This window comes from Spodoptera frugiperda, chromosome 11 (genome assembly GCF_023101765.2).
Source record: "Spodoptera frugiperda isolate SF20-4 chromosome 11, AGI-APGP_CSIRO_Sfru_2.0, whole genome shotgun sequence".
Classification (NCBI taxonomy): Eukaryota; Metazoa; Arthropoda; class Insecta; order Lepidoptera; family Noctuidae; genus Spodoptera; species Spodoptera frugiperda.
This window is the reverse complement of record NC_064222.1, coordinates 9,727,180-9,754,452: the sequence shown is the minus strand read 5'-3', so window position 1 is coordinate 9,754,452 and position 27,273 is coordinate 9,727,180. Positions and strand designations below refer to the sequence as shown.

Below are 27,273 nucleotides of genomic sequence, written 5' to 3'. Positions count from 1 at the left end.
GTGGTATATAAACTCTTTTTGAAGTTAGATAGATAAAATAAAAAGTTAGGATAAAATTGTGTATTTAAAATGTCAATTACCTTGCTATAATAATATTAAAATATTTCCTGAAATAAAAATATTTCGTTTACCGATAAAAGTGAGTTATCTATGTTATAAACATTTATCTCTACTTATTACAAAGAATATAACAAGAACAGGTAAAAGAATACACGCGAATTCAAAGCACAAAAAGCCACAAATCCGAATACTTACTTTTTAACGTCGACGATAAAAACACGACAACAATTCTCTTATTATTTTTTAACATTTGCATAAAAATATGAAAGAGCACTTTGATTAAAACCTCCACGCTTTCCAAAAGGCTATGATGAAAAAAGAACAAAATAAAATAAAAGGTTTTTTTTTTCGCCAGGCAAAAGTAATTAATAGAAAGTGTCAAGTACGATGACTGGCGATTTGCGAAACTGCCTAAGCGATGTTCCTTTACGATGAAGGCGTTATCTAGACGAAATTAGGGGCAAGTTTCACGAGAACATTAGTTACGTTATTAATACAACATCAAGATAAATTACATTTAACATCACAATAACAAAATGGATTAATTTAATGTAATAATCACAAAGACGATTTGCTAATCTATTAATTCTAAACTAAAAATAAAACGCTATTCTTACGCTGAGATAGAAAATTGAAAAAAGAACGCGTTCTTTCTTTTTTTTTCGACACAAATGGCCAGTGTTGTTGGGATTTAATTGTTTTTGGTATTTCGAGTTTTCAATTTGGGATCTGTGGGGAATTTTCTGTGGGAACATGATTAAAATATTGAATTAAAAGTAAGGGGGAAGGAATTCAAATCGTAAGTAATTAGAAGAAGCAATTAGTACGCGAAGGGTACAAAAAGATTCATGTTCGTAGCGAAGGGATTTCCCTCTGATTTATTGTGAGATGATTCCTTTTTTTCGTAACGTAACGTCACGCATATTCACCCCTGAAGGAGTAGGCAGAGGTGCTATACAATGTACAATGTACATCCACTTTTCACCATTTGTGTTATAAGTCCCATGTAGTAGCGGGTGAGCCTATTGCTATATACTAGGTACAATTCCATACTCCGTGCTACTACTGAGACATTTTCCAAAAGTCGAAAAATCTCATCAGTACTTTGCCCGACCCGGGAATCAAACCCGAGATAATTTTTCCTTTATTAAATTTATTTGATGTACAACCTCAATGACGTAGAGATAAGGAAAATATTATCATAAAGAAATATTTCCTTACATCTTATTGAAAGCTCATCATAATCGAAATTTGAAATATTGGAAAGTAAATGAGGTTTGATGAAATTAAAAACGTATCGTGGCTTATTTGGAGAACATAATATTAAGATAGGAGATTGGAATTTCGAGTTTCTTGTAACATATATAAATAGGTATAATGAGTGTCTTAAAATTAAATGTCCAAATGAAATGATGATTCTAAAAATTAAGAAAGAAATATTTGTTTAAACTGACATGGTTACTAGTAATATCATTAAATTTTAAAACATAGAATATTAAATTTGCTGAAAAACAATGCCGAAATATCGGAAACTCACAAAAACTAATAAACTTGGTAAATATCGTTTTAATTTCTAATAAAAAGATATATTTCACAAAATATCACTACATATCATGTTAAGCTAATGATATTGATTGATGATGATTATATACGTATTTTTATAATCACACAATAATACATATAGGGTCTTTTTAATCGCCTGTAACATAACCAAAGCCGCAGACACAAGCAAGTATTGTGTAAATAACAAAATTGTTGCACAGTAATGGTTGTAATTATTTCCTTAATAACGTTGCAAATGTGTTTGTTACGGCTTGTATTATATTTAATCATTTCGCCAAGCTTGGCCCGTCGAAGGCTGTATTACATAGACATACCTATATAGGTAGGTATAAACATTGTCTGTTATTTGTTTTGTCCTGTCTATTACATAGTACAAATTTTATTATACATTGCTTGCAATAGCCCAGGTAACATTCGCGTGGAATCTAGTACTAATAAATAAAATTGAAGTGTCTGTTTGTAATATTGAAATTATCGCATTTTTACTACATGTATATGAATATACATACGATGCATACACCAAAATAATAATTATGTTATGTAGGCAATAGACTCACCCCCTATTACATGGGACTTATGGTAAAATACTTAAACGTTACTTAATTTTAAGACGCTCTCAAGAATGTTTCTGTCACCACAAATTCTTTGTAAATAACAGAGATAGCACGATATTTAAGTACAACTTAAATTTGAGTAGCATTTCAGTATTTGGGCGTTATTAACACAAAAAATGAAAAATCTGTGTACATTGTACAGTGACAATACGTGCCGTAATGTGCACCTCTGTCCCTTCGGAGATAAAAGGCGTGACGATAGATACAATCTCTATATTAGCCGGACCGAACACCGAAACTACAAACTAATGATTGATTAATAAATACAGCTTATCAAAATCTTGATACAGAAAGTTTCCGAAGTTAAATAGCACTAACAAATAACAGTTAGTTAGGTTGTCTGTCTGTATTGATCGTTAGTTTACAAGTAAACTTATTGCCTAGTTATAGACAATAACTATCTTAAGGGTTGATCAATTGTCTTTTGTTAATCACTTTCATTACTTCGTGGTGGTCATTGAAATAATGAAACAATGAATTTATTATAACTTTCGTGAGACATACTAAATTAATTATTATGTTATCGGCTTTCTCACGTTACTGTTTTGAATCGTCGTGTGTCGCGGAATGCTGCTCATGAATATGAGCCTCTAGCATGGCTTGAAACTAGTCGAGTTCCTCGTCAAACAGTTACGTGAGTAAGCCGATAACATAATAATTAATGAAACAATGAATTTATTTTTGTAAATGGGCTACAAAAGAGCAATTTTACACGTCAAAAGTATTATAAAAAATGTCTCGATTTCTGAGAAGAAATGCCGAAACAAACTCAGAGGTTATTGTATCTTTATCATTAACGGCCAATTCCAATAACCTATCTATCTTTAGATTTGCTTATTAGAGATACAATTTTGACACATATTGTATGGAGCTTATGTGATGTAATGGCAATAGTGAGCCTATTGCCATAACATGGGACTTATTAACACAAATAATGAAAAAGTGGGTGTACATTGTACAGTGATATTACGTGCGTCTCTACGTATCCTTTCGGGTTTAAAAGGTGTGACTATACATTAACTACTACTATTTACCGTTCACAATTTGCAAAGCCATATTCTTGATAACTTTCTTGCATTTAAACGACTCTTTACGTAAGAAGGAGTCTTTACATAGTCTAGTATTTAAATGATTACATAACGATCCCCATCTCTTCCTTATTTGAAACATAAACGTTATACGTCATATTTACCCACGACAAAACCATCAGAATCAACCTTGAAACTACTCCATTACATAACCATACACTACCAACTCTGCTTACCCACCCAACACAAACGTGCTACAAATTAAGATTAATCTCCCAATATCTGCCATCTCCCTTGTGGTTCCATCGCTACAGCAACAGTGAAACAAATTTCAACTTAATTGTCTAAGCTGTAAGATTGGATTTTGTAATTCAGTCGTTTATTTTGCTTTGTATTTTTTTAAATTAAAGTATCTTCGTGTTGTTTGGTGAAATTGTGTTGGTATTTAGAATGGTTAGGAGAGTAACTGAGTGTTGGGTTTTGAGGTTCGATTCTCGATATGGGTATTATTCACTATTCTGTAATTGCAACAAGATAGAAGTGTGATGGATAGAGATGCTCTGGAGTTAAACAAACGTGATGGACTCACACAGATTACCAGCCTATCGGACCACCGTTAAGAAGAATTAAGGGCACCGAGAATTTCTAGAGATTACCTAGGCACCTGGATAGTTCTTGGTAAAAATGATGCATCATTTCTAGGTGCCTTTTATATTTTTTTATACTTTAATTCGTTTTATCTCTCCCACACTTGGTGCTGCTGGTGGACTGTTAAACGTGAAGAAAGATCATAGAATATAAGACCATTGTAAACTGGTTTTGTATAGCTTAATGTGTTCGTTATAGTAGAACAAACACGTGCTCGTTCGCTGTGTGTTTTCCTTTGATGGTTTCGCGTAGAAGCCTCGCATCAAATATCTTGTATCGTATTTGATTGTGGCTTAGCGTCCTACGACCGTGAAACTAGCTTTTGTTTGTTACATTACAAGTACTGCGTAGTAATGTAGTGGTTTTGATTTATATTTCATGTTGTGGTTGACGTTTTGGTAGACATCTTACTTTTTTGTGTGTTTATGAGTAAAAACTAGTGTTATTGTCTCTAAAATTTTATGTTAAGAAAGGAAAAAATATTTTTAATATCATACACATGAAAATCGTTTTTAGCGGGTTCGATTCCCGTACAGAGCAGCTCTTTGTGTGATCCATAAATTGTTGTTTCGGGTCTGGGTATCATCTGTATGTGAAATTTGTAAACGCACCCACAACACAGAAGTTTACGTTTAAGAATATTATTCGGAGTAAATAGTACGATACAAAGATAATAGAACATTTTTGACTTACAGAACTTGTACCCAGAGCTCTTACAATTTATAGTTCTGTAATATTTTTGGCACTATGAGGGAAAATTTAAATTAATTGAGTGTCTATTAAAAAGGCCTCTAGACTGCCTGATCTATTTGTGAAAGTATTTTGCAAAAAAATATTAAAATAATGTCCCTATAACAAAGTTTACATCAAAGACCGTCTGGCTATTTCATTATTTTAAATTGAGACTAACAAAATTTACAAGGCCGCATAATTTGTAAAATATTCAACTATAAATTAGGTAAAAATTCTGTAGCTTGTAGCTAAGTAAAAATAAAATGAAAGAATTTCATCTATTTCTAAGTTCAAAGCCCAAAAATATTTATTATTTATGAAATTATGTAAAAATTGCCTTTTTCCACAATAAACTAATGTATCATATTATACATAAAGAGGTCACGAGAATCCATTACAATGGGCCTCCTTTACATCAGAGGGGTTTGCCTAAATCTCCACACTTGTCAAGTGGGTTGGAGATTACAGTTTAAAAACGGAGTTTATCAGAGAAAGCTACTGTCCAGAAGCTATCAAATCTGTAGCCCCTTAGTAACCTTTTGTGACACCCACTCGAAGAGTAGCAGTAGTAACACATAATATTCTACTCAACACAACAAACAAAATGTATAAATCATACCAATTAAATGAACGGACAAATTGACGTAGCGATAATGTAGCGCTACGATTTCGTAGCACGTCTACGAAGTGCTACGCCGTAGCGTTCGTAGCGGTTGGTCGGGGCTCATAATCGCTGGAGGGGAGGACCAAAGGCTATTAATTTAGCACTATATATGCCTGGTGGGCGTTTGGTTAGACACGTGTATACTATTATAGTGGAATGTCATAATCTTAGCGGTGTTGGCTTTGTGAGTGAAAGTCTGGCTTTGGGTTACGGGTTAGTGTGTTATGTAATTTTGAAATGAGTAGTTTTTTCAGTAAGAATTGGTATAATAGGTGTAGAAAATATTTGTATGATAATGTAGCGATAACGTTTTCAATTGGTATTATTATTTATTAAAATGTATCTAGAGATAAAGTTCAGGAAAATATAAACACATTAATTATAGTAAATTAAAAATAAATTAGTGAATAGACTACAGTCAAATTTCAATAATAAAGTTTTAGTCTAAAATTTTAATCATATTTTATTGAAAAATTAACCTCATAAAATTACAATAAAGCAAAATCTAACTATAAACCAAAATCTAAATCCAGTTACAAAATTTCCAAAACCATAAATAAAATATTTAAGCGTACACGACCACTCTGCAGCGTACATTAAAATAATAAATCACAATTTGCATAGCCAACGTACCACACACCTGTAACGCGAGCGAACTGAAATGATTAATTGATACTCAAGAAACTCATTATTTATCATTACTTACTAAGTAATTCTTCCAAGCTAAATATATACATGTATATTTCTAAACAAAATGTACAGTCAGACAACTTATTTTACTAATATCATAATTGTGAGGTTGTATATTTGTTTGTTACTCATTCAAATTCAAAATGTCTGAAAATGTCGAGATGAAATTTGGAACAGGGGTAGATTATAGTCTGAAATAACAAATAGACCAGTTCCAAAATTTACTGTGTGATGATGGTAGAAAGAAACACGTTTGTCACCATCTCTGTAAGTCTTCTTATGATTTTATAAAAAAAAAATACCAAGTCTGCAAATATTTTGACAGAGACCGCTTGGTAGGCACTCTCTGATAAACCTGAACCGTTTATAGTAAGATTTCAACCCCATTTTTAAGCGTGAATATTATTGCAAACACTCTCATGTAGAGAAGGCTTATAGTCAAATAGTGAACTGTTATAGGCGATTGATGTTGAAGAAAATAAAGATGAATTCAGTATACTAAGTATTATTTTACTAAATTGCATGTCGCAAATCTTCATAGGAGAGGTCAGCTCAGTATCCAGTTGATGGCCAGTCTTGACATTGAATCAATCTTAATTTTCATACCTGTACACCAAATTGTTTAGCTGACTGTACAAAATGATTAATGTTACATTCAAAATTGAATTTTTCGTACATTTCGTGTTTGTTTCTAAGTGACTAGACGCATTAGGGAGATTTATTTTATTTAGATTGGATTGGAGACTGGTTCTAGATATTTATTATTCTAGATTTCACTGTGAATGTAATTAGCTATATTTTTGATATGGAATTATTTATAACATCATTTAGTATGGGACTGATAATTTTATATTATATTCTGGCTTTGCTTATCCTAATTTAATGTTATTCTGGTGGACCAATTACTGAGCATTTTGATAAGGATTTTTATTTAGAAATGATACGGCATTTGCAAATGGTTATAGTAATGAGATTGTTTTAAAACATGGTTAGATAACCGTGCTATTTGTGTAATATTTTTTTTTGAGTTCTCGTGTTGGTTATTTTATTTTTAAGACGCCTGCTTCTCATGCATGAGAGTGCGTTCGAAACCGACCAACGACACGTGGAAAAGCACTCATACTATTAGTATTAGAAAAAATCGAGTACGAATGGTTATTTTTGGTGTTTTGAAGGTTATTTTTCCCATAAATACTCACACCTGTGTCACGACAACTAAACCTTAATTGAACAAAAAGATAAGGCTTCATCTACAAATTAGATTTAATTTCAACTCTAGTAAATTAATAATAAGATACTAATTAAAGAGACTAATGTATGTTTTGTGTCTCATTTATTTCTAAATACTATTAGGCTTTAGTATTTTATAAATCTTTAATGACATAAATTAGAAACTTAGTAGATTTTCTAGTCTTATTTGAAACAAATTTAGGTGAGACTGGGACCCTTACTGGGTTCATTAAAAGTTAGTATTGAATTGATTAAGAATATTTTATCACAGTTTTTTTAATTATTATGTTTTTCGGCTCATTTACGTAACTATTTGATGAAGAACTCCACTAGTTCTAAGTCATGCTAGAGGCTCATATTCATGAGCTGCATTCCACGACTAACAACGCGGCGACAGTCGCGCTATTAAAAATGATAATCATAAGAATTAATTTAGTATGTATATTAACAGTTTTTATTATTGTCACTGTTTAGGTGAACATTATTTTATTTGTCATTTAAGAGTCTAGACTTTTTATGTTATGGAATGACAACACACACACAGACATATCCTCACAAACTTTCTCATTTATAATATTAGTAGAATATGCAGAGAGCTAAAATAAAAGGTCAAAGTAAAACTCAAAGCCAATTAAACCATAAATAGGTACTTTTGTTATAATATGTACTTTTAAAATGGTATTATTATTTTTAGTAAGATAATATAACAATAGAACGTGTTATGACACATATTATTTTAATAATATGTAGAACAACAACTTTATAAATGTTTCATAAAAATTTACGTTGAAATTTGAATAAACAAAACATTTGCTTTACGCTTCGGACATAAAAACGTGACTTTATTTATCTGAACTCAATTTAAATATCGTAATTTGCAATCACAGTGCTTACGTTTGCCTTTTACTATAGTCATCCAGTATATCTATAGATTTTTACATAATGTGTATTAACATAATGTAATTGCAATTTATATGTAGATTTTATTGTAACTTTCTTAAGACATACTAAATTAATTATTATGTTATCGGCTTACTCACGTAACTGTTTGACGAGGAACTCGACAAGTTTCAAGCCATAATAGAGATCTAAGCGATATATACTTATTTGGAATCACCGAATTTTTTGTCATCGAATGATGTATGTATATAACTCAATATCGCAAAAAATATCGCTTAGATCAATTAGCTTTTCAATCATCAATCCATATCATAATAATATATCTATAATGAAAAATAATTATTATTTACTTAATCTTAAATAAAAAGCATATTTTCAACCGATTGAGTTGAAATTTGGCATGGCCATAAAAATGCTTAACTTGCAATTAAAGTTACATTAAAATAACTTGAATTCAATAAATGATGAAAACGCTTTTTTATTTAGCAGTACATTTTCCTAAACTCTAGCAGTACATTGACCCTGTCAACAGGTATAGAACATCACGCGGTACTAGATTACTAAGAACTGAAACTAACTTGTCTCCAAAAGTGCCGCGAAGCTAAAACTTCAACATTTTGCGGTTGAGTGTGACTTCAACCTCTGTCGCTCCCATGTGTGCCTAGTCTGTCGTTACAACTTCTAGAATTATATTTTACGGAGAGTAGCGGAGGTTTGTGTGGTTTGTTGTGTTTTAGAAATAATTAATTTATTTTAAACAATGTACATTCTGTGGCATGATTATCATCAGTCTAGGTATGCTTCGAAGCTACGGACTGCGTATTGGGTTTACTGGGGCTCAGGCTGTAAAGCAGGAGTAGGAACGGGGTGGTTTTTAGTCAGTAAGAGTTTGATACTCCCTTTCGTCTTGCTCAAGACGAGAGAATTGGATGATTTTCCGCCCTTAAAAAAAGTATAAGTGCTCATAGTTAAGCTAAGTCCTCTTTTAACACGTAGAAGGCTTAAACATTAATCAACACACTTGCTTAACCGATTGGCGATTTCAAACAAGTTACATTGTAATAAGCATGTTAGTGATGTCTGAATAATCTTAGAAAGTACCCATTGATTTCCCCGAGTGCTAAAACTGTACCAATGAATATGATTGGTGGAAGCCAAACGCAACGCAACGCAACGTCGTCACAACTTTTATCCCTGAAGGCAGAGTTGCAAATTATGACATGTAATGCCACCGTACAATGTTCACCCACTCTTCACAATTAATATTGTAAGTCCCATGTAATAGGGAGTGAGCCCATTGCCATATACTGGGCACATCTCCAGATTTCGTGCTACTACTGAGAAATTTTCGCTGTGTACGAAAAAAAAAGATTAGTGGAAGCTAAACGCATGCACAGCAACGTATGTACGCACATCTCTGGTAGAAAAGCACCTTAGAAGATACAGATATAAACATCTATAATTGAATGACAGTACCAAACAGTATTCCAATCAGATATCGGACCAATAAATACGTCGGCTGCGAGCAAAGATTTAACTTTGGACTAATGAGTTTCTTTCTAAGTTTCCTAATACTTCACTTTTTGTTTGCTTCGTTAGTAGATAAGCTCCCTTCTGTAAACCCAAAGGTTGTAAGTCACATGTTTCTGCAAGTAAATTGGAATTTTATTAACTATGCAGTAGAGTGTTTTATTGTTTACTATTGATGCTGATCATGTGTTGATTTTAGTGAATGTGAGTGTTGTTAAATTGAATTTATTTTATGGGTCATTAATCTGTTTTAATGTGGTATGAATTGAAATAATCAGTGAATAATTTAAATGGAGTACATAAATAAATTGCAATTTTTTATTTAACTTAAACGACGAATTACTATTTTAACAAAATATTTTTTTGGTTAATAGATAGACAGAGAGAATAGAACTGATAATCTTATCTATATATAGCAAACGAACAGAGAGATCATCTGACGGAAAGCAATTGGCACACGGTGTCGCCCATGGACACCCACAATACTGAAGGAGTTACAAGTGCGTTACCGGCTTATTGAAGTTGAGATAAGATTTAAGGATTGGAAATTTAGAATTGGGGTTATTAGTTACAGCAAAATAATTTAATATTAAACGTTTAATAAAATAATGGCACACGTAAATCAAAACAGCTAATTCAAAAATGGAACCTAAAATAAAAATCAATTCAATTTCAAATTATAAGTTGCCAGCTTATCACTTAGGTATATTTTTTTCACACAGTCACTCTGAAATATTAAAACTTTTCGTTTAAAACTCCTTTTTTTAATTATACATTTACGTTACGTTTCTGGTTGTTAGACGTCACGCTAACAAGGCATTTTGAAATAATTTCGTTCGTAGAAAAATGAGTTAAATGGAAAGTGGGACAAAGGATTAATCAACGATTCAAAGGGTAGCTACGAGTAACAACATTTTTTTACGCAATCACACGAAATGTTGAAAATACTGGTTTTTTTTTTCGAATCTATTTCTTCGAATCATAAGTTAATTGTACGTCTAAGTTTGTTGTAGTATAGGCGTTGTTTTATACATAATTCCTTAATGTCATTTTCCACCTCGGGGACTTAATTCTACACCTTGTTCAATGGAAGTCACGACATTAAATTCTTTTAATTTTTGGACTGGAATGTTTATTCTGTTAATTTTAAATGCATATATAAAATGGTTTGAACAAATATTATCCAAAAACATATTACATTTGAGACATGATTAGCTGAATAAACATTCCAGTTCTGGCTAAAATGCATTAGCCAGAAAGTTAGACTCACCAAAGTATTGCAAATAATTATTCACCTAATAAATAAACAGAATAAATATAATACACCTATTATATTTTGAAATCAGAAAATCTACTTTTATTTCGGTATTAAATTAAATATCCTTAAGATGAAATCCCATAATTTTATTATCACCGCCAATTTTATCATTAAGAACACTCTCTTTGAGTACACGAACAATGCCAGTCCACAAAAATGGAAGTTAAGTTTAATATAAAAGTTGGAAAAATATGTAATTAGCTTGATTCGAATTAATTGAAACAGCAACAGTAGTAATAAATTCTCGCGACCTTACTTGGCAATATCGTGAAATGTGACCAAATGATATAGTGCTAACTAAAATAAAAGATTGACGTTATATGTATTGATCGTGTTTAAAAAATGTCATGGTAGCTTAGAGGTCCAACCCACTTCACATGCATGAGGACGCGGTTTCGAAACCTACCAACGGCAAGAACCAATGTGACATTTTCCGATTTATATGTACTTTCTAAGATTATTTAGACACGACTGACAAACGGTGAAGGAAAACATCGTGAGGAAACCCGGGCTTATAATTTCTAATTATAAGTTTGAAATCGCTAACCCGCATTGACCTAGTGTGGCGATTAATGTTCAAACCTTCTCCGTGTGAGTAGGGGCCTTTGGTCAAATCCATGTTGTGGATCATATTATCACTAGCCAGTGTAAGTTTATTGTTGAACGTGTGCTTTGAAGGCTTATGTTTGGCTGATTTTTTTACTGTCATCTAACTTGTAATCTTAATCACCCTCTACTACTCTATTAAAATCTATAACTCGTATACTTCTTTCTATCTCTTCAGAAAATAAAAAGAACAAAATACAATTACTAAATTCGTTTTTATCTTATTCACAAAATGCTAAGTCAGCTGTTATCTTCGTATCGCCGCCATGTTTCTAGTGTTAATTTATTTTAACGAAAATAGTTTTAAATGCTCACCGAATAACTTGGACTCTTGCCCTTTGGCCCGATAACTTTGATAAAATGTTTTAAAAAGTTAAACGATGTTGTGTTGAAATTCTAGCTTTGTTAGTATTTACTTGAGTTTATCTACAAGACACATTGTTTTTGCTTTTAACGTTTCGAAAATATAACAATTTAGTTTGTATCTTTTTCTTTTGTGTTGTCAAAATAGTTATTTTTAGTGTAATTAAGGTAAACATAGTGGTGGTAGGTAAACGTGGTCTATTTTTAGTGTAAATGTCATACATGAGTATGTGATGTGGTTTTGACCTTTTTGGGTGTGTCTAAAGATAGCCTTAATCCATTTAAGTTGTTGATTATGGTATGATATAAATAACACAACTATTTACGGTACGAAGTGTTTTAGTTTAGCATATTTTTAGTTAGCTTTTTGCAGGTCATTATCGTGTTAAATTTTTAAATAGCTTGATATAGTACACAAAGCCATGCAAACTTCAATGCTTAGATATATTGATGATCGATCGATTTCGATCGTGGTTTCGGGTTCCATTTTCAGGAATAAAATCTTAGTCTTAGTATTAACACAACGTCACGCCTTTTTATCCCAGAAGGGATAGGCAGAGGTACACATTACGGCACGTAATGCCAGTGTATAATGTACACCCACTTTTCACCATTTGTGTTATAAGTCCCATGTAATAGGCAGAAGATCGTAGTTATAGATAGACATGTAATAGATAGATAGATAGATAGATAATAGTCTTAGTATTAAGTCGTGAATATAGTAATATGTTTGCTAATTATTAAATTATTATACATAGACTAATGTTTCTACCACTCACACTACCACAGACATATCCAAGTACGCAATACGCGTTAATATAAGGTATGTAAACATCAGAATGTCTCACATTCCAATGGTTTGTGTGTTCCTAAGTTTGGAACGGGAGAACAATTCTCCAAACATGTAATTAAAGCAACAATTAAGACTAATTAAATAAATTCCTACGAAGCTTACGAATGTTGCTTGGGTAAGGAAAGACAACGAAGAATAGTGGTTTCTAGACTGATTTTTGTACTGTACATGTGTTCGTTTAATTTTAGTTTTGGTAAAGCCAAGATAGAAAGAAAGAAAGAAAAACTTGCAGTTTATTATTTACCAGAGGTGTCTGGTACAATTATAAAGCAAATATTAGCGCCCAAGTGTACGGCTAATCTTCAATTTTCCCAACAACCCTCAATCCCCTAATCTCCGAATCCTGCACAATCATCAAATTCCAAACCCCCAAAAGGCCGGCAAAGCACGTGTAACGCCTTTGGTGTTTCGGGTGTCCATGGGCAGTGGCGATTGCTTACCATCAGGTGATCCATCTACTCGTTTACCGGCTTTACCATAAAAAAACTCTATAGATTCTGCCCATTCCCATAGGAAAAACGTCGTAATTTTACAGATCTCTCTCACTGCAGTATCCAACCATGCAATGTGCATACTAATTAATGTAAACAAGTAGAATAACATCCAATGTGACTGTCACCAACAATTTATTAATTGGAACGAGAGAAGGCCTTCGTTTATTCAAGACATTGTTATTTTTTTAATTATTTTCTCGCGTGCTCCGCATTTTAATTGATGCTATCGTGATCGTGGATGTAAGCAAACAATCTTTATCTGTATTAATAGAATGAGAAGAGATATGATTCGTTTGTTTGTTTGCTTTGAAATTGAATTTTAATTCGTTATTGGGAAGGTTGCTTTTTGGGGAGTACCATATTTTTTTAACGATGCCTTCAAAATGCCCTTGGTATTTTTTTTTTGAGAGAAAGACTAAGGAGTAATATGGTATTTTCACCACACTAGAACCACCCCGGTGGCCAGCAGCCGCCGGCTCAGCACCTGTAAGAGGCACCGGATCCTCTGATAGACTTGCCCCAACACCCTTTCGGAGAGTACCACAGCAACCGGCTGCCGTGCAACGTGTAGCGGGTTCGATTCCCTTTCGATACTCTTTGTGTGATCCACAAATAATTGTTTCGGGTCTGGGTATCATTTATATGTGAACAACGGTTAAAAAAAATACTGTAATTTCGAAGATCCAAATATTTCTAACATTTTTCTAGTACATTTTATCATTGCTTCATTCACAAGCTGTATTACTAAAACAAAATGAATCTCTTCTACCGTATAAATGTAATTCCGATTCAATATTGATGCGTTCTATACCATTGCTTGATGATAGACCAAGCGTTCTGATTGGCTAGTCACCATTAATCCGCCAATCATAACGATCCGTGCGTTATTGGATTTGAGTATGAATAGAGAATTGACTAGTTAGTTATTTTTTTCTATTTTCACTGAATAGTTGTGTTACTAGTGCTATAGGGGCTAGATTAGATATTCATAGTTTTAGGCTCGTTATAACTTAGCGAAGGATTTGCCAATAGTTTTCTTTCGGCAGTTAATGCGGCACGGTTGGTATGGTGATTGGCGTGTAACGTGTGCGGTATCAATTCTCGCACGGAGCAACTCTTTGTGTGATTCACAATTTATTGTTTTTGGTCTGGGTGTTATGTGTATGTGAAATTATATGATCGTAAACGCACCCACGACACTGGAAAAAATCCTAGTGCAAAGCAACGTTTAAGACATTGACTGCCATCAAAAATCTGTTGAAGGCAAATCCTCCGCAAGCGCCGGTCACTTTTGCCCCACCATGGCGTTTAATGTGTTAAAAAAGAAACTTCCAAATTAGTGAATGAGATCACGACCCAGAATTCAACGCACAACAATAAAATAGTACTTCGCAACCAATACACCCATTCTATTATATAGTCCAAAGCGAAACTTTTAATAAACAAGCATCCTACTTCTCTGTCGGTGACACAAAAACAACTAATTCGCAATACTGCAGCTTACGTGAGGATCGTACTAAACATTCGTTTGTATGCCATTACTGTAGGTTTCAGTTTTCAGTAAAACTAGATGCTAGCTACAGTTTTTTTAAGTAAAAGATACCGAGGAATTGGTTTTTTAAGTTGTTATTTTAAACAAACAATTGTAGAATGGTTTTATTTATCGAGGGTTTTGTATTTAATTGTTAGTAATAGGTTTTGTGAGTGTGTGTAGTGTCGTGGTGGGTCGGAGACTAAGACGCCCGCTTCTCGTAGATGAGGGTGCGGGTTCGAAACCTACTATGTGAATAAATGTGACTTTTTCCGAGTTATATATGCTTTCTAAAATTATTTAGACACCACTGACTAACAGTGAAGACAAACTGAAGGAAGCCTGGATTTATAATTTCTAATTATCTGTCAGTCGGTCAGTCCTCTAGTAAAGCTATTTGCTCGTTCCAAAGTATAGATTCCTATGGAGAAGAACGAGCAAGAAACTCCATAGGTTACTGTTTTATTGAAAATTGGAATTATGGAAAATAGTAGACTAGTCAAATATCAGATTGTTACGGACTACTGATGTACATAATATATCTAAAACTAGACATCAAACAATTAGTTTAGTCAGTTTAACATATAAGCATCAACCCGCGGCTTCGCCCGTTTGTTCCTAATTTCTAGATCCCTTCAACCATTTTAACGTGATAGAGTAACAAACATACATATAAACTTTCGCATTCATAGTAACATAGTATGATGATATCCAACTACATATACATATATGTATATTATACAATAAACAACATCACTCAAACACAGGCTTAACTACGCTGAGGCGTTAAATGAAAATTATGTACAAACATATTATACGAGAACACATATACATATATAACATAATTATATCTATACACATATATTATATGAGAGTCTTGTATTACGAGATTTATTACAATTACATGGAGATTTAAATTAAGACTAGTGTTGTGTAATTTAATTAGGATTTTGGTTCTATTTGTAATTATTTATTTATTATATACAATGTGATAGGCGTGGGACTTCTAACCCGTTAAGGCTGAGTACTACATCTAATTTTATCGACAAAAAAAATAATATGGGGGTTGAACCCCTAATTGAAAATATAGGAAAATAGTGATTTTTTCGGTAAGAATAATTCACAAATTATTTTTTTTCTCACCAAAACATTATCAAACATATGAAAAAAGTAATGAATTAGTTAGTCAAGGTTATTAGCTACCGTTTGTCGTCTTTTTTTGTTTCTACGACGCATACAACCTTTGATATCAAAAAAAGTAAAAAAAATATTAAAGTGGCCATAATTTTTAGTGGGAGGGGATTCGACCCCTTCGACCCAGGACTTTTGTCGTTAAAATTAGATGTAGTATTCAGCCTTAACGGGTTAGAAGTCTCGCCCCTATCACATTGTATATGTAAGAGAGATGGATTGTTGTTTGTCTTTGTGTGGTTATTTTGATAAATTGGTCTCAGGTGTGACTGATACCTTGAGGTCTAGGGTTCTTTAGGTTTGAGTGAGCTTTTATTTAATTCAGTATTGCATACTATAAATAATCTGAAATCGTTAAACTAGTAAGAGATATAATTTCGTTTGTTATGATACGGTTTAATACCTGAAGTTCGATACCCAGGTCTGGTAACGAACACTAAAATGGTTAAAATATTTTTTATATTTCGGAGGTCGATATTAAATAAGAAACAAACAATAATAAGAAACCCCGACTTTCGAAATTAAAGTTAATTTGACCCTTTCAATGTTTTTATAACCTTTCATCAGTGGAGTCGGCATTTTTTTGTAAAAAGTTTTTTTTTAATTTCAAAAACGTAATGCTTTAATGATTACTAATTTTTTTACCCAATCCCAATATGAAACCCTATACTACTTACAAAGCTGTCCCCAACCTCAAACTATACAGCAACGCAAACAAAATGGCGGTATATCGGCCGCCTAAATACCATTAGATAACATAAGTTATAGGTACCTCTAATCTCCTACCGTTAAGTATAGTTACATGACCGAACTTAAGATACCTCCTAAGTAGGCCATGAATCCACGTTCAATGTACAGGACGTGATTTTAATTGTGTATTCCAAGTTATAGGGTGTTACGTTTTGAAAGTCTTTAATTTTAAGGTTGTTAGTGAATTTTATATTTTCTTGAAGTTTTCAATAGTAGTATACAATGTGTACACAAAAAAAAACAATTGAGATTGTATGCAGATATGGCTGTCGCAATTTAGTTTAATGCATTTGTGTCTTTTTATTTTTAAGTGCCTTTATTAACCGACTAAATAAAAAAGTGTCTCAGTTTGACCTGTATGAGTGTACGTTGCGCGCGATTATTACGCTTTTGGCTGAAGAATTTTGATGCGATTTTTAGCATAGTATTTTTTCGGAGAAGGTTTTAGGTATAGATATAAAGAGCCTTAAAAATCCCTCCCATTTTTAAAAAGTTTATATATTTTACAAAAGTTGTAAAAATCTATTACCTATTACAGTCACAACCTGTACATACATGAGATAGAACTGCGCTACGCTGTATACAGTCATAGATTGCATATTCATAGTCACGACTTGTCTCGATATGGACTTACATACGTAACTATGAATATCAATTTCTTATATGATTATATTCTATCACCTTATATACATAAGCACCTCTTTAGGGAGTTAGAATCTAATATAAACAATATTATGATATGATGTAGATATCACTATCAGTGATATGGTAGATATCCCACCCACCCACACGAAGCGCTTCGCTTCAAGCTTCCTTGTGCGAACTGCTAGGGAGTGGAACTCCTTGCCGGAGTCTGTGTTTCCTGATGGGTATAACCTGGGTGTCTTCAAAGCCCGAGTGAATAGGTTGCTTATGGGCAGACGTGCTCCATCATATAGGCTGCATCATCACTTACCATCAGGCGAGATAGCGACCAAACGATGCCCAACAAATGTAAAAACAAAGACCATCGTGCCCATTATTTTATATCGATTTTTTGTTCTTTCCTTTCATACCTTTTGAGATTTTTGTTTTTATATTTAAAAAAAAAACGTTGCTCCACACTAGGATTTTTCCTGGGTAGTGGGTTTCCTTATTCCTGGTGGGAATACTTCAAATCTGCGCTGGTTTGTCGCTGTAATCCCTTGTATAATCTTCTGGGTTCGGTTCGAAACCCAAAGAAGCACATATCTACAAACCTATTCATATATTTTCGTATCTACTCGTCATAGAAGATATTACGTACGAAATAGAAACAATCCATCAAAATGGGTTTTGTTTTATACAAACATATTTTCTATAACAAAAGCAATTTGTTATGTATTGTTACATTTCTATCGGAGAACGATCGCGGGATGCAATGACACGACAACCCAGCTTTGAGAAATATTGCGGTAGTCCCAACACCAGCACATCAAGCTACACTTAATCCTCAATAGAATTTCAACTTTATAACAAAAAGGATAACGTTGAAAATGTATTGGAATAGATTGGTAGATTGACGTAGGTTGACGAGCCGTGCTTGTTAAAAATTGTTCGTCGACAAACGGGTGTAATCCGTATACCTACAATTTGAGTAAACAAGGGAAACTATATTCTTTGTTGTGTAGTGACGGCAGAGTGGAATACCGTATATTTATCGCCACTGTTGCTCTTCCCGTGGGTAGGTTTTGTAAGAGCCGATTATGAGACTGCATATTGACAAAGAGCCACCGGACAGCAGCATTCTGTGATAAGCCTGTCAAAGTACAGTCTTAAAACCTGCCAAGCGTGGAGGTAATGACAAACATTATTATTTAGAAGATATGCATAAACCAGAAGCGAAATATAAGAAGAGACAGAGCTGGAAACAACCCGAATAAAACTTGGCCCGAGGATCGAAAAGAGAAATCACTGGGTGAATTTCCCCTTAAAAAAGACCTCTTTCTCAGCAGACCTCTTAAACAATGTGCTGTGTTAATGATAACCAAAAATTTTAATGAAAAGATAAAAGTTAAATGTGAGTGTGTCACATTAAACCATCCAATAAAAACACACCTGCATTTCCGAACGCAACAACAAACGTCAAATGCACAAACTTCCAACAGTATTTCGATTAAAAGTCTCTCGATTCGGACGGGACTTGTAAAGTATCGAGCATCGACTTCAAATAGTCGCCCAACTCTTTTTGTTTCCGACTCGATCATTGAACCGTCACTTTTTCTGTCAAAGGCTGCACTTGAAACTAAAAACCGGTGAGTCAAACATCATCCTGATAGGATTGGGAGCTTTGTACGTGTTCTCATCAAACGGGTATACAAATAGAAGGGTTTTATATAAAGCTCGTGTTTGTGTAGGTAAAGTTTACTTATACTAGATACTGTTTTTTCTATGTTGAAAGTAAGTATGAACTTATGTTGAAAGTACAGTATTTTTTACATATATTTTTTTAGGGTATATAAGCCAGTAAACGACATGCGGATCACCTAATGATAAGCATTCGCCGCCGCCCGATAGACGCCCGAAACACCAGAGGTGTTACAAGTGCGTTGCCGGTCTTTTGGGGGTTAGGAATTTAAGTGTTGTTGGGGAATCCGGGATTGGGAAGGTTTAGGTGGGGTGTAATTGGGCCTCCGGTAACCTCACTTACACGACGAAACCAAACGCAAGCATTGTTTCACGTCGGTTTTCTGTGAGGCCGTGATATTACTCCGATTGAGCCAGCTCAATCGTGCCGATCCATGGCTTTCTCACAAGAATAAAAATTAAACTTTTACTCTCATAATTTCAGACTCCGTATTATTACAGAGAAATTTTCGAAAACCTGAATATACTCTAGTAATCCTTTGCCTGACTCAGGAATCACAGCCTGAATTGTATTTTTTTATTTAAAAAAAAAGTACGCCGCAAATATAATGGTTTATTGCACACATAGCGGCTTTTCTGTCCCTTAAAGCGTTCTTATTTTACAATGCACCCATTAAAATAGACGATAAAGCAAGCTGATTCAACTTTATTGGTTCCCCTACTGGACAGCCGGCATTTTACTCGTCAATATAATACAGGCACCATTCCTGCTGACCCCTTAAAAGCAAAAGAACATAAAGATAAACCTCTTTGCTCATAAACGAAAACGTTCAGAAACGAGCAACCAATGGCAATGCGTTAAACGCTTCCCGCTTCTAACTAAATTCGAATCCTAAAAATGGAACTTCGAAAATTTAAAATTTCTGATTTATCGTTTATTGAATATCGTACGATATTTTCGCGCGCAGATTAGCTTTTGTGTGGATTTGCAAAATGGCGGATTTTCTTTATTTATTTTTTTATACGTGTAAATGTATTATGGATTCTGTTTGTTGAGTTTAATCTTTACGTTTCTCGTAATGTTCGAGGAAAAACAAAGCGTAGGTATCGGTACAAAAGGCGTTTGTTTTTTAATGTTTGTTTTGGAACGAAAATAGAACAGGTTGACTGATCAAATAAATATTGTGACAGATGGTCAACTATCTTTTTGTTCTTTTTTTAAGGGGGAAAAATCATCCAATGACTTCTCCCACCCAAGGCGAGGCGAGAGGGAGTGTCAGACTCTTACTGACTAAAAACCACCCCGTTCCTACTCCTGGTTGTCGAGCCGGAGCCCCGGTAAACCCGCTAGGTAGTCTGCAACTCCAGATATCTTTTTGGGCTAGTGTTGCTTACTTATACATTATACTAGCCTGATTTTTGCGCCATACATTACATTAATAGCCCGTTACAGTCCGGCGCTGAGTTTTGAGTTCACAAATTGTTATTTCAGTTCTGGGTGTCATGTGCATGTGAAATTGTATGTTTGTAAACGAACCCACGACACAGGAGAAAATCCTAAAGTGGGCAATATTTAAAAAAAAGAAATATAAAAGTCGATCGAAAGATATTGAATTATCTGAAATTGGTTGATTATGTCGGCTTTTACAACACCTACGGTACAAAGTAGGGCTTGGGATAAAACATGTATACAACCTTGCCATCCAAACTCGTATTTATTTAGCATAACATAATTATGTTGTAAATAATCTGAAACAAAACATTTTTATGGGACCCAATTTGAACTAATACGCGTCGAACAATAAAATAATCACGCAAATCGGTCCATAAACATCGACGCAATCAGTGTAAATACATAGAAAAATAAAACATACCGGCCGATTTGAGAACCTCCTCCTTTTTTGGGAAGTCGGTTAAAAATATAAATAATTTTCTACTAAATCAATAATTTGACTGCACTATTGGTGGTGGTTGGGCAACTGGCTGATGTGCAACGTGTAGTGGGTTCGATTTCTGCACAGAGCAACACTTTGTGTGATTCAGAAATTGTTGTTTCGGGTTTGGGTGTCATGTGCACTTGTCTTGTATGTTGGTAAACGCACCCACGATACAAATACACGATACACCCACGATAAAAATGTATTGTATTTTGCGTTATATGGGTGTAAAAGTGTGTTGTATTTTGTGTTATATTGTATTATATTGTATTGTATTTTGGGTATAAAAGGTGACCTTTTGCAGTTATCAGGCGCGACCCTCGTTATTGCAAAGTCAATATCTTTGGAGACATTCTTATAAGTTTTTCCGTCACAACCATATGTTTGATTTTTAGTTTATTTATCTGTTATGTGACATAATGTTTTGATAGTATCTCTTTGAAGGGAGTTTTATCTTTCGTCCATTATTTATACAATAAGCAGGGTATATTTATAAAAGGCTTTGGTTATCTTTGATGTCGTTGTGATATTCTGAGTTACATAGAAATACATTTTAATAATTCTGATAGATTTATTATTTTGAGTATCGAGTAGAATTAGTGTTATTTTTCACCAGAGATGTGCATTGTGGCTATGCTACGAAGATGCATCCCCGAAGGGGTAGGCCGAGGTGCACATTATGGCACGTAATGCCACTGTACAATGTACCTACACCCACTTTTCACAATTTATTAGTCCCATGTATTATGATATTATTTTGTTTTCCTAAACAACATTATTCTAACTAAAACAAATGTACAACGGTTACATATTATTTGAATTTAGAACGCACCCATCAATATTTTCGAATGAAAAACTTTTCTAACGGTACAGAGTGTTCGTTCGAAATTCGAATTTGAATTCAGAACGAATTGCTTCATGTTCCGTTTCCGTTTTGTATGGATGCTTGAAGTGGCTGACAGATCTGATAGATGTTGTGTGGATGTTGTGTGGATGTTGTGTGGATGCTGGTCAAAGTCACTGAAAATATCAAATCTCTCAATACCAAGAGTAGTATTGAGAGATTCGATATTTTCAGTGACTTTTACAAGTGTGCGGTTGGAAATGTGAATTCATATCTTCGTTAAAAATTTTTGTTTGGTAGTTTAGGTCAAGCAAAGTGAAAAGGACTGTATGTACTTTTATCATGGCTGCGACTGTGATTACAAATTGTTGATGTAAACCTTATAATACTTTGCTCGAACTTACAATCGAACCCGGTTCACTCACTTAGAAGGCAAGCACAACTGTTTAACGATACGCACATGAAATGGATACCGACCCATTTCATTCCATTTTATCCAATCTGGGAATTGATCCTAAGTCCTTAAAACGTAACAAATGGTCAAAGTATAAGAAAAGAGAAACTTATTCTCATAAAATCATAAAAGTAACATAAAATGCAGTAATAAATTTGTAGTCGAGTTCGTCTGTCGTGAGCAGAGGCAGTAATCTTTATTTTTTTTTAAATGTATGTAATAACTAGTTTAAGATAAAGAAAATTTGACCTCTACTACTAAAAATTTTGCGGTAATTTCTGCACATTCGGCAAACGGGTTGTCTTGGGTTGGCTGGCCTGGCTATGAGGTCTAAGCGTGGCTTAAAACTAGTCGAGTTACCTTGTCAATTTGTTGTGTACCGCCATATACCATGATAATTAACAGCTAATCACTGTTATCAACCGATTTACAAATAAAATCAGCATCAGAATAAAAATCACTAACTGCCGTACTCAGAGTCATTTAATGGTTACTTAACCCAATCCTTAGCAATAGTTTTCGATACAAAACCTTTACTAAGGAACAGTTTAAGTAATCATTAAATGTCTCTGAGTACGGCAGTTGGTTAATAACATATAGTCCACAATAAATTATCTTTCATTTACCATTAAGGGAAGAAAGAAGTACATGTATCGCTAGCTATATGAGGATAAGACCTCGATAACATTCCTCGATAAGGGAATTAAATTACTTAAGTGTAACAACTGCTGCTATCCGGGGTATATCCACTCTAGTATTGTGTGGTTTTGTTTTCTGATGGTTATTTCTTACGTCTGCGTTGTAACGTTAATTAATTGTGTTTCTATTAAATTAATAGATAGTCTCTTTGTCTGTTATTACTCGTATTATGTATGGGAAGAGCAAAGGTGGTGATTATTGTGGTTTACTTTTCCGTCGTTGCAAGTTCTATTTATAATGTTAGGTTTCGAAATTATATTAAAGAACCATATAATACTATGGTTATTTTATGGTTCTTTCTTTTTAGTCGAGTATCGATTTTGTGATATGTCAACACTGGTCACATGACTATCGTTATTTTCGAACAAATGTCAGTTGGGGATTTTCGACGGTCAACTCGGCCTTAGCATCGAGGGCGGACGTGTTGTATAGTGTACCAAGGTAAATAATTACAATCTATTCCAATCAATCTGAGTTTTATTATGATAATTTACAACTAAATAAAAAAGTAAAATAATAATAATAAAATGTATCGAGATAAATAGGAAAAGTGCTCAGAAGACTGGCAGAATTGCCACGTTGAATGGCAATATTTAGCTTCTGACTGAGGAACAGACCAGTCCTTCCACGAGATACGTCGACCAGGCGCTTACAGGTATTTTCAAATAAACTACGTGCGCCTAAAATCTCAACCCCAAACGGTTCAAAAATATAACAAAAATATTACCAGCAAGAATTATATATTTGTACCGTTTGAGGTATTCTGCAGCAGCAGCAAAGTTTTTGAGAAAAAAATGTATAATAAACTTAACCCCAAACGGTTCAAAAATATAACAAAAATATTACCAGCAAGAATTATATATTTGTACCGTTTGAGGTATTCTGCAGCAGCAGCAAAGTTTTTGAGAAAAACAAAAATGTATATATGATAGTCCTCATGATGAAGAGTCCTTCTGTGACTCGAAATTTGAAAAAATTGAGATTTTTAGTTAATTTAGTAAGTTAGTTGATAGGATAGTACTACAAATAAATCCAGTGGGAAGAGTAGGGCTGGTTGCAAATATATTCTATTCTTTCACCCAAAACTACTATCAGTCCCCATAGGGAAAAGCGACCATATTACTATATGCATGCTATTTTGAGCATCAGCATCAAAGCCTCCGACTGCCGGAAGTACATTATACTTACATTTTGTTATGACATTACACAAATATGCTCTCATGTGCTCTAGTTTCACCGGCTACCGGACGCTGTAGTACTCTGTGGACGAACAAATATAGTTACTTACTGAAACTCTTACTTGGAAATGTAAGACAGGTAAGAGGTAGATAAAGGATGTATGATTTGAATACTGATAATAGTTTATTATTATATGAGTTACAAGACGTTCATTGCTGAATATAAACCTTTTCCAATGACTTCCATATTTGCTGGCTAGAAGCGACCAGCATCCAAAAGCTTCCAGGGACTTTAATCATTGTGCATATGACCACCACAGATGGGGGGCCTAGTAGAGCTGATGTTCGATTCGGAGCTGCGGATAACCGTGGCTCCGGTTCAAACAGTAGGAGTAGGAACGGGGTGGTTTTTAGTCAGTAAGAGTCTGACACTCCCTCTCGCTTCACACAAGGCGGGAGAAATCATTGAATGGGTGGCATTTTAGGGCGGTAGAACCGTCCTAAAAAAGGGACCGTTATCAGGTCATCAGTCTTTAATCTAATATAATATTTATGAGTTAAGTTTTTTTGAACCCTCTGTACATATAATCTACTCAACCAATTTCCTTGAAATCGGTTGTTCGCGGAAGGACGAAGGACACATACTATCTACGCAACCAACATTCAAATTGTATTTTATTACAATATCCATTATAATAATATATTTATTGAAATTGTAGTTTAATTATTTGCGATAATGTTTCAGAACCGAAGCGGCCGTCGAACATAATATACCTTTTCAACCTGTGAAAAATGGCTCGTAAAATTTAGTCTATAATCTTTCTTAATTAAACAGCCTTGTAGACAGAACATACCTAAGTTAACATTAATTATTCTGCTGATGCTGGCACATAAAAAAGGCGTTAAGGTACGGCTATGAGCTGTTATAGCGCAGGTAGTGGGTACTGGCATGGTGCCAGCTCGACTCAGAAGTACGTTACACTACGTAGGGGAGGCTGGGGGTAGTAGTCACATGGGGAGGTGAGAAAGAAGGAAAAAGGAAATGTTAATTTGTTATTAGATAAGAATGAAGATATGAGTCGTAATAAAACTATTAAACTAAATTAAAGATCAAGGATATTGAACACAAAGTATGGGAGAGCCATGCTTCGGCACGAATGGGCGGGCTCGACCGGTGTGATACCCTTCCCAATCTTCCTAACCCCGATTCCTCAACAATCCTTAATTTCCTAACCCCCAAAGGGTAACGCACTTGTAATGCCTCTGGTGTTTCGGTCTCCATGGACAGCGGCGATCATCAGGTCATCGCCTGCCCGTTTACCGGCTTATTATACAAATAGAAAGAGAAAGAGAGCAAATCCTTTTGGAGTAGGTACGTTGATACAATAGCGGGTTTGACTGCAGTAATAAAATAATAATCTGTAATTTAAACTCGTGTTCTACTATAATGAGACGCAAGATGAAAGAAATTAAACGTTCTTGAGATTAAAAGTCATGATGATTAAGTTTTAACAATTTTAGTTGCTTTTTGCCCTAATGTTACAAACATCCCCTCTCTCCCCTACTATTTTCCCAATGCTCCACAAACATACTTAGTATGTAGGCTGGCTACCGATTGAAGTACTAAGTACTTTTCCTTGATTTTGTTTTGATGGGAAGAATACTTCGAGATCGTATGTAGGTAGGTATTAGAAAAGTTTTGCTAGCTAAAGTGTTGAGAAAGGCGGTTTTCTATACTATGGGTTTCATATATGGCCAGTTCTGTGAGACTATTCTATAACTTACAAAGCGAGCTCGATCATATTCTCGTTCGTCATAAGTAGAGATTATTCTCACAACCATGAGGATACAATTTGGAACTCCATGCTGCCATTGTGAATAATTTGAATAATACTTTGCCCAATCTAAGAAACAATTCCGAGACCTCACTTCACTTAAGTGGCCATTCCACTTTTTTTTTGGTACAAACCCGCCACCACTCCTGTAAGCCAGGATCTACAGTAGATACAACCATGAAAACACCGGAACCTTGAAATACGCCGCATCCCAGGGACATGAATGACTGTCTTGGATCTCGCAATAAATCGGAAGATATTAAAAGAGGAGAAGAAAAAGAAACGAGAGTTTCTTCTTCCCTCGGTTAATTTAATGCAAGAGACAGAATGTTTTTTTTTCTTTAAAGGGGCAACATCTTCCTGTGTCTTCTGCCGCCTTGGGCGAAGTGAAAGGGAGTGTCAGACTCATACTGAGTAAAAACCACCCCCTTCCTACTCCTGCTTTTTGAGCCGGAGATCCGGTAGGCTATATATAGTATGGGTAGGTAGTCCGCAGCTCTGGAGACAGAACAGCTTAAGCTTAAAGGCACAAAAGAGACTGCACAAGTACTGTCCTTTCTATCAAAGCAGTGATATTATACTAAATTAATTATTATGTTACTCACGTAACTGTTTGACGAGGAACTCGACTAGTTTCAAGCCATCCTAGAGGCTCATATTCATGAGCAACATTCCGCGACACACGACGCGGCGATTGTCGCGCTGCTACTAAACTACTGCTACAGTGATATACTTACAGTAATATATTGTAATTAATAATGTCTATCTATCAATAACAATCAATCACTAGGCGCCACTCTTTATCCCTCTAGACTCGATAACTAATGTGTAACATAAAATGCTTTTAGTCCACACCGCCAAATAAATCATATATATTTAATATCACATTGAAATCTTTACCGATGTGTGTGAAATGAATGGAGGATGGGTATAAGAGTGTCGTTTGTATGAAATAGTGTATGTTATGGTGGTGGGTTTGTGGTATATGGATTTTTATGTGGTTTATTAGTTAAGTTGTGTTTAATTTCTAGAGATGTCATGTCATTGAGTATGACTGAATGTATAAACGGAAAGAGAGAGAAAACTATTGTGAGTAGTAACATGTATAGTATATGCATGTAGATTAATAAATTACTAAGGTTCCTTTATGTGCTGCGGTCTACCTAGCGGATTACCGGGGCTCCGGCTCGAAAAGCAGGAGTAGGAACAGGGTGGTTTTTAGTCAGTAAGAGTCTG

The 27,273-nt window shown here is 34.4% G+C and overlaps 1 protein-coding gene across 2 annotated transcripts in view; it reads left to right on the top strand.

Moving 5' to 3' along the window:
• Positions 1 to 27,273, top strand: part of LOC118274751 (uncoordinated protein 58) — a 369,374-nt gene that overhangs the window by 379 nt on the left and 341,722 nt on the right. The gene's annotated exons all lie outside the window — the stretch shown is intronic.